This window comes from Capricornis sumatraensis, unplaced genomic scaffold (assembly GCF_032405125.1).
Source record: "Capricornis sumatraensis isolate serow.1 unplaced genomic scaffold, serow.2 scaffold15, whole genome shotgun sequence".
Classification (NCBI taxonomy): domain Eukaryota; kingdom Metazoa; phylum Chordata; class Mammalia; order Artiodactyla; family Bovidae; genus Capricornis; species Capricornis sumatraensis.
In genome coordinates, this window is record NW_027184626.1 from 1,310,741 (window position 1) to 1,320,719 (window position 9,979).

The 9,979-nt window shown below is 42.1% G+C and overlaps 1 non-coding gene across 1 annotated transcript; it reads left to right on the forward strand.

Moving 5' to 3' along the window:
• Nucleotides 1-9,287: 9,287 nt before the first annotated feature.
• Nucleotides 9,288-9,359, forward strand: TRNAS-GGA (transfer RNA serine (anticodon GGA)). Its single transcript has one exon. It is a non-coding gene; the product is annotated as a tRNA-Ser (tRNA).
• Nucleotides 9,360-9,979: the final 620 nt, after the last annotated feature.

Below are 9,979 nucleotides of genomic sequence, written 5' to 3' on the forward strand. Positions count from 1 at the left end.
GGACTGGTTGGATCTCCTTGCAGTCCAAGGGACTCTCATATTTATCAATAATTACCTTAAGTGTAAATGGGTTAAATGCTCCAACCAAAAGACAAATTCTGACCAAATGGATACAAAAAAAGACCCCTCTATATGCTCTCTACAGGTGACCCACCTTAAACCTAGGGACACATACAAACTGAAAGGGAGGGGCAAAGAAAGGATATTTCATGTAAATAGAGACAAAAAGAAAGCAGGAATAGAATATTCATATCAGATAAAATAGACTTTGAAATGACCATGACAAGAGCCAAAGTAGGACACCACATAATAATCAAGGAAACAATCAAAGAAGATGCAACAATTAACAACATATATGCACCCAACATAGGAACGCCTCAATATGTAGTGAAATGAAAGTGGCTCAGTCATGCCTGACTCTTTGTGACCCCATGGACTATATAGTCAATGTAATTCTCTAGGCCAGAGCACTGAAATGGGTAGCCTTTCCCTTCTCCAGGGGATCTTCCCAACCCAAGGACTGAACCCACGTCTCCTTCATTGCAGGCAGATTCTTTACCAGCTGAGCTACAAGGGAAGCCCAATATGTAATGCAAATGCTAACAAGTACGAAAGGGGAAATTAACAGTAACAATAATAGTGGGGGACTTCAATACCACACTCACACCAATGGATAGATCAACCGAACAGAAAATTAGCAAAGAAACACAAGCTTTAATTAGTACAGTGGACCAGTTAGACCTAATTAATATCTATAGGGCATTTCAGCCAAAAACAATGGGTTGCACCTTTTTCTCAAATGCACACAGAACATTAAATCTAGCCCTAGTAAATTAAAAAAAAAAATTAAATCATTTCAAGCATCTTTTCTAATCACAATGCAGTAAGATTAGATATCAACTACAGGGGGAAAACTGTAAAAAACACATACATTTGGAGACTAAGCAACATGCTTCTGAACAACCAACAGATCACAGAAGAAATCAAAATATGCATAGAAACAAGTGAAAATGAAAACAAAATAACCCAAAACCAATGGGATTCAGTAAGAGCAATGCTAAGAGAGAGCTTTATAGCAATACAAGCCTACCTCAAGAAATAAGAGAAACATTAAATGACCAACCTAACTTTACACTTAAAGCCACTAGAGAAGGAAGAACAGAAAAACCTCAAAGTTAGTAGAAGGAAAGAAATCATAAAAATCAGTGCAGAAATAAGTGAAAAAGAAACAAAGGAGACTATAGCAAAGATCTACAAAACTAAAAGCTGCTTCTTTGAGAATAGAAATAAAATAGACAAACCATTAGCCTGACTCATCAAGGAAAAAAAGAAGAATCAGATCAATAAAATTAGAAATGAAAATGGAAGAATCACAACAGACAACACAGAAATACAAAAGATCATAAGAGACAACTATGAGCAACTATATGCCAGTAAAATGGACAACTTGGAAGAAATGGACAAATTCTTGGAAAAGTATAACATTCCAAAAATGAACCAGGAATAAATACATAATCTGAACAGACCAATCACAAGCAAGGAAATCAAAATTGTAATCAAAAATATTCCAACAAGAGAACAAGATGGCGGAGGAGTAGGTGGACATGGAGTACATCTCTCTCCACGGATACATCAGGAATGCACGTTCAGACACAAAAGTGCATGCAGGAAGAACACCAGCTGAGAGCGAACAGGAGTACCTGATCAGCGGGAAAGAATATACAGAACCAAGCAAAACTCGGTAGGATGAAGGGACTAGGGGGAAAAACAGGAGCGTTGCTAGAACTGGACCTGCCCTCAGAGGATTGGGGGACTGAAGGAGGGGGTCAGATCCCTACACTGGGGCAATTGTCTGAGTCAGAGGAGAAACATTTAAGGCTAAAACAGCTAATCTGTGGCAGCCTAAATGGAATGAGAATTAGACAGACCTTGCCACAATTATACATAGCCTGGACAGGGATGCAGGTCCCCTAGAAGGTGCAGTGGCTGGGAGCTGGAGCTTAGGGATTGTGGAACAATCCCAGGGTGAGGGATGCTATTGACTGCAGAGAGCCAGACCAACGGGACATGAGGAAAGAGATTGTGGTGGGAAATGCCTGTGGAGGAAAGCCAGGCAGCCATGGAAGCAAGGTGATACTGCTGAATCACGTGTATGGGGTGGAGCCATCACCATAACCTCTCTCTTCCCACATGCCAGCACCCGGTGGCTGAACAATAGAGACTGGCCCATCAAACACCTGACACACTGAACTACAGAGTAGGACCCCACCCAGGGAGCCCCTTTAGGTACCTGAGGCACTGATCTACAGAGTAGGAAGTCAGCCAGAGGGGCCCCTCTATGTGCCTGACATGATGAACAGCAGAGAAGGACCCCAGGCAAGAGAGCCCTCGAAGTGCCTGCACAGGCGGAGCTGTGGAGAAAGACTAGCCAAAGAGGCCTTCTGATCGCCAGTGACCAGAGGCTCAGAAAAAAAGACTGTGATAGGGCCATAACTCCTGTGGCTGAGGCGGTCTGTGTCCCTGCATGCTTGGTACTGAGAGGGTAACAGGCAGGAAGGTCAGGGGTCTCCAAACGGAGGAAATAGCCTGCAAGTGTCAGACATTTTTATCTCTCTTAAGCGGCAGCCGGAAACATACTAGCGATATTTTTTCCTTCTCTATACAAATTTAAAAGGAGGTTTCTCGTAAAATACTGTGTTGGCATAATGACACCTGGTTTCACCTGAAGTTAACTATTCTCAAACCTAAAGATAACCAATGCCCTTTTCTTATGGAAATGCTTGTCTTAAGCTATGCTAATGTACTATGCTGCTGCTGCTAAGTCACTTCAGTCGTGTCCAACTCTGTGTGACCCCATAGACAGCAGCCCACCAGGCTCCCCCGTCCCTGGGATTCTCCAGGCAAGAACACTGGAGTGGGTTGCCATTTCCTTCTCCAATGCGTGAAAGTGAAAAGTGAAAGTGAAGTTGCTCAGTCGTGTCCGACCCTCAGCGACCCCATGGACTGCAGCCTTCCAGGCTTCTCCGTCCATGGGATTTTCCAGGCAGGAGTATTGGAGTGGGGTGCCATTGCCTTCTCTGAATGTACTATGCATTTACCCCAAACTGTTTTCAAGTTGGTTCCGCCTCTTGGCTCAGAACCTACTTGACAAACCAGTATGTTATACTCAGATACTGTTCCTCTAATCTATGTAAATGGAACTATTTGTATGGTGATCTGCCCTTCTTCAAGATTCGAGTTAATCATTTTATGGCCCAGGATGAACCATTTGGTGCCAAGATTATCCCAAAATGCATCTTATGGGTGAGGGGCCTGGTGTCATTCTGAGTTTTAAGACATTCTTTTCTTTCATTAACAGACTGCTAGTGACTATATAACATCCAGCTGAAGACTAGCAGGGGGGTACTCTTTCTGCCCCCTTCTGATGCCTATGTCAGAAGCTTTCTCTATCTCCTTTATGCTTTAATAAAACTTTATTACACAAAATCTCTGAGTGATCAAGCCTCGTCTCTGGCCCCGGATTGAATTCTTCTCCTCCGGGGGCCAAGAATCCTGGGGTCTTTGAGTGATTCAACAACAACCTTTCAGTACCTCCAGGGTCCTCATGACCCAAGCAGCTACACCATCTTCACACTCAACCCTCACAGGGGCAGAGCTGCCACAGGCAAAAAAATGTTGCTGTGGGGTTGCTTTGGTCATGTCCAACTCTTTGTGACTCTGTGGACTGCGGCCTGCCAGGCATCTCTATCAGGGAGGTTCTCCAGGCAAGAATACTGGCGTATGTTGGCAAATACTGGCTGCCATACCCTTCTAGAGCACTATATTTCCTACTCCCTTCATGGCCCATTCCCTTGAGTACCTGGTGCTGCCAGAACCTCTGTGACCCAAGGAGCTGCACCACCTCTGAACCTGGCCCTCACTGGGGCAGGCCCAAGTGCTCCACGACAGCCTCAGGAGCAAACCCCAGTGGACAGCCCACATGCAGAGGTAGAAATAAAACCACAATCGAAACTCAGGGGTAGTGCAGCAAAGGAAGAAAACCCAAAACCTTGCCACCAGCTGTACAAGCTGCAGATTAAGCCTGCACAATCAACTAGGCAGACTCTGTGTCTACAGAATATATAAAAGGACATTGAGCGCTCCCACAAGAGCACATGCACTAGTTCTGATAGCTATGGACACTGGAGGCAAGAATACACAGGAGTAGGACCAGATTAGAATCCAAGCCGACCCAACAGTAGGTCCAAATATCAGTACGGTGTTGGAGGGCATCCTAGGGAGATGACGTGGACTGTGACTCCCAGCGAGAGAAGGATCCTGACAACAGTGACTCAAGAAAAACATTTATTTTATTCTTGTTTTGACTTGTTCTGTAGTTTCTTGGATTCTTATTTTCTTTTCTCTTTTTTCACTCCCTCTGTTGCAGTTGTCGGTTTTATTGCCACTATGAAGTCTAATTAAGCTTTTGAGTTTTTTTTTTTTTTTTTCCTCAATCACACTTTTTATTGTCGCTATAAAACTTTCCTCTATGTGGGGCTTTTGCAGTTCTGTGGAGTTCTCCTTTTTTTTTTTTTTTTCATTCCCCTTCCCTTTTTTCTTTTCTTTTTTCTTTTTAATTATAATTTTTATAGACCTATTATTATTTTTCTACATTTATTCCTTTCTTTGTTTTTCCTACTGTTCTCCCCTTGCAGTTAATCTTTAATGTATATAAATCTTCTGTATCTACCTCTCTTTAGCTTTGCATATCTATTCTTTCTTTCCTTTCTCTCCTTTCTTCTCAACATATTTGCTAGTTTTGTTTTCATTGGCACTTGGCAACGGTGCTATTGGCACTTGGTACCCACTTGAAACTACCTGAAAAAGGTGCCACTTGGCACCTTGCTTTAGTTTTGCTTTCCAGCTTGTGCTTCAGTTAGTTTTGTTCATAACTGGTAGATATAATTTTTGGCTTCCTTTGTTCTCTGGGTCAATCGCTTGTACTTTATTGGACAGTTTTGATTTTGCTTATGGATATTTATGTATATGTGTATATTCCATTATTTTAATTATAAGTTGCCTGATTTTGTAACTGTCATTCGTCTGGGGTTCATCTTTGGTTTCTCGTTTATGGGTATTTGTTTTAATCTCACTTAATATCATAACAGACCACTTGTGGAATCCTCATTCCTGACCAGAGATCAAGTCCTGAGCGTTTGAAGTGGGATCACTGACTCCAAGACCCTAGACTACCAGAGATCTAACCGTAGGGGGAAGTATCAAATAGTGAGAACTCCCACAAAGGAAACCACTTGAATACAAGACCTGGCATTCCCCAACCACCAGGAGCACCCTATGCAGGACACCTCATCCAAACAACAACAAACAAAACAGCAATGTAACTGAATCATCGACAGACAGGATTACCACGATATTCAGCCTTGCCCATCAGAGGATAAACAAGCAAACAAACAAAACTCAGCATAAATCTCACCCCATACTAAGCTTACACAAACAACTGCACCAACCTTAGCAGGGCAGAAATCAAAAGGAACAAAGAATTCAACCTTGAGGCCTGGATAAAGGAGACCTCAAACACAATAAGTTTAAAAATATAATGAAAAGGTAGAGAAATACTGCACAAATAAAGGAACAAACTAGAAACATAGAAGTCCAAATAAATGAAGAGGAAATAGGAAAACTACCTGAAAAAGAATTCAGAATAATGATAATAAAGATGATCAAAACATTGAAAGCAGAATGGAGAAAATGCAAGAATCAATTAAGAAACACCTAGGGCAATTAAAGAACAAATACAATACAATTACTGAAATTAAGGATACTCTACAAAGAATCAATAGCAGAACACCTGAAGTAGAAGAATGAATCGGTGACCTGGAACATAAAAGAAGGAGTCAGTGGAAATAACTTCTGAAGAGGAGAATAAAGTAAAAAGAATGAAAAGAACTGAAGACAATCTCAGAGACCTTGGGGACAACATCAAATGCACCAACATTCGAATTATAGGAGTCCCAGAAGAGAAAAAAGCAAGGGTGTGAGAAAAATTTTGAAGAGATTATAGCTGAAAATTTCCCCAACATGGAAAAGGAAATAGTCGATCAAGTCCAAGAAGTGCAAAGAGTCCCATACAGGATAAACCCAAGGAGAAACACACCAAGACTCCTACTAATCAAGTTAACAAAGATTAAACACAAAGAAAGAATATTAAAAGAAGCAAGGGAAAAGCAACACGTAGCATACAAGGGAAAGGCCTTGCGTTTAAAAGCTGATCTTTCAGCAGAAACTCTGCAGGCCAGAAGGGAATAGCAGGATATATTTAAAGTACTGAAAGGTAAAAATCTACAACCAAGATTACTCTACCTGACTAAGGACCTCATTCAAAATTGATGGAGAAATCAAAAGCTTTTCAAATAAGCAAAAGTTAAGGATTTACTACCACCAAACCAGCATTACAACAAATGTTAAATTGACTTATATAGTCATGATATACAAGAGAAGAAGAATATCTACAAAATCAAACTACAAACAATTTGGAAAATGCCAGTAGGAACATCAGTTCAGTTCATTTCAGTCCAGTAGCTCAGTTGTGTCCAACTCTTTGCAACCCCATGGACTGCAGCATACCAGGCTTCCCTGTCCATCACCAAGTCCCAGAGCCTACTCAAATTCATGTCCATTGAGTGGGTGATGCCATCCAATGATCTCATCCTCTGCCATCCCCTTCTTTTCCCACCCTCAATCTTTTCCAGCATCAGGGTCTTTTCAAATGAGTCAGTTCTTCACATTAATAACCCCTATCAAATTACCAATGGCATTTTTCAGAGAGCAAGAAGAAAAATTTTCACATTGTGTATGGAAACACAAAAGACCCTGAATAGCCAAAGCAATCTTGAGAAAGAAAAATGGAGCTGAAAGAATAAATCTTTCTGACTTCAGAATATACTACAAAGCTAAAGTTATCAAGGCAGTATGGGTGCTGGTAAAAGAAAAAAAAAGCAGGAATATAGACCAATGGAATAAGGCAGAAACTCCAGAGATAAACTCACTCACCTATGGGTACCTTATCTTTGACAACGGAGGCAAGAGTATACAATGGAGGGAGATGGCTTCAGAATGGTGGAGGCATAAGATGACACCACCTTCTCCCCCACAAATATACCAAAAATCATCTGTATGTGGAACAATTCCCACATGATATCTTCTGAACACTGTCAGAGGACCCCAGAAGTCCAGAAGGGCAAACCAATCTCCTCGGAATGAAGTAGAACAAAAGATAAAGACAAAAGGGGAGACAAAGGATTTCAGAATGGGGACCCTTGTCCCAGCGAGGAAGTCACAAAGTAGGAGAATTTCTAAACAATAAGAAACCCCCTCACAGGTGGGATCAGCAGGGAACTTTGGATGCTCAGAGGAAAGCACGAGGCAAAGCAGAGAAAATTCACTACAGAGATTGTGCCAAACAGCAATTTCCAGCTAAGAAATTGGCTCACATACTCACATTCACCTGCAGCGAGTGGGGGCTGGGTGTGGAGGCTTAGGCTTCAGGGGCTGATCCTCAGGGAGAGGACTGGGGCTAACTGCTATGAAGATAATATGGAAAAAAAAAAAAAAAAACAGGAAAATCCATTGGGCCACCAGAGAAACAAAAGAACATTCCATGGGAAGGCCCTAGCACAGTACTCTAAGTCTGCTTATGCCCACAGAACGAAGGACCATACTCTAGTGACTACCAAAACGGGGCAAGCTGGCTATGGTCTGTGGCCCCAGAGACAGTCTGGGAAGCAGGCACATGATTGTCAGCAGCAGAAGGCAAGGTGCCAGTACAGTCAGCTCAAGAGATGGTGACTACTGCCAAGCTATGAAAATCCATGGATTGCTACCTACGTCTTCCTGGGATTTTTAGCGGCTTAGCACTGTCAAAAGTGTCACAGTCTGGGTCCAACTCCTCTTTGGAAACACATAACTCACCTCAGGCTGAGGTGAACCTCCATGTGGCCCAGCCACAGCAAGCACTCCCCACACATTCCAGGGTATTTTCAGTATTCCTCCCTCTCTACAGGGCAACTGAGCAAGTGAGCCCGAAGAAGAAGCCACTTTTATCTCCTATGTCAGGGCAGAGATCAGACACTGGAAAGAGACTTTCAAGGAGAGTTGGGGCAAAAATCAAAGCAAAAGCATGAGCAAAAGAAAGAACAGTGACAAGTGCAGCAGTTTAAATTCCCACAATTAATCTGAGGCTATGCACTTTAGAGTCAAATGTAGACTTTAAGAGAAATTACAAGCTGGAGCAAGGGAAGAACTGAGTCTGAACTGACTCCACACTGCCCATAACAGGTCCAGAGAGCTTCCTAGATATATTGGAAGACTTTCTGAATAGGCAATAATACTGGAGCAGGAAAACAGAGGAATCACTCAGACGTCCCTCTCACTACCACTCTATATATACTCCCCACCCATATTTTTTTATTTTTAAAATACTGTCCTCCCTTTTTTTCTCATATTATCTAATAGGGTTCTTTATTATTTCTTTAATTTTATTTTTATAACTTACTTTTATCTTTAAAATACATTATTTTAAAAATAAATTCTATATATTTTCTATTCAATGTTTTTTTTTTAATTTTGTATTTTTGAGAGTCTGTTTTTTCTAGGTTTCTTATTTTTTATTTTCAATCTTTTGTATTCAATTTTGTACCTTTGAGAGTCAAATTTTTCACTTAAGGGTTTGATTATTGCCTTGATTGCTCTCTTCTCTTTTCACTCTTCCTAGTCACCTTCTCATCCCTTCTCCTTTTCTTCTTCTGTTCTCTATATAAGCCTGTGAATCTCTCTAGGTGTTCTTGGCTGTTGAGTTGTTTCACCATTAATATGGGAGTTTTCTCTTCTGTGCTGTATTGCCTGAGAAGTCTTGATATTACTCTAAGAGGCTGGGCCTGAATCCCAGAGGTAGGAGACTCAACTCCAGGACCATGTAATAGATGAGACCAAGCTCCAGCCAAGAGCCAGTAAGCTCCAGTGCAGGACACCCCATGCCAATCCTTCAGCAAAGCAGGAGCACAAACCTCCACATTGGTAGGCAGACTGCCAAAAGTCATACCAAACCCACAGATACCCCAAAACACATTACACGACACAGCACTGCCCTACACAGTGACTAGATTCAGCTCCATCCACCAAAACACAGGCACAAGCCCACTCCCTTCCCCAACCAGGAAACCTTTAAAAGGCGCTAGTTCAACTGCACCACAGACTTCACAATTAAGAGGAGCTAGGACCTTCAATGGGCTTCCCTGGTGGCTCAGAGGTTAAAGCGTCTGCCTGGAATGCGGGAGACCCAGGTTCAATCCCTGGGTTGGGAAGATTCCCTGGAGAAGGAAATGGCAACCCACTCCAGTACTCTTGCCTCGAGAATCCCATGGATGGAGGAGCCTGGTAGGCTACAGTCCATGGGGTCACAAAGAGTCAGACAAGACTGAGCAACTTTACCTTACTTACTTAGGACCTTCAATAGCTACATAGTTCTGATAGGACTATCGTATCCTAGTTCCATAGGACTGGTGCTGAAGCTGAAGCTCCAATACTTTGGCCACTTGATGTGAAGAACTGACTCATTGGAAAAGACCCTGATGCTGGGGAAGATTGAATGCAGGAGGAGAAGGGGATGACAGAGGATGAGATGGTTGGATGGCATCACTGACTCGACGGGCATTAGTTCGAGCAAGCTCTGGGAGTTGGTGATGGACAGGGAAGCCTGGCATGCTGCAGTCCAAGGGATCACAAAGAGTCGGACACAGTTGACTAAGTGACTGAACTGAACTGAACTGATGACCTTCCAGCCTGCAGAAAGGAGGTTCCAAATATAGTAAATTAAACAAAATGAAAAGACAAGAAATATGCAGCAAATAAAGGAATATGGTAAAAAAAAAAAAAAACAAAAAAAAACACAAGACCAAACAATGAGGAGGAAATAGGTAGTCTA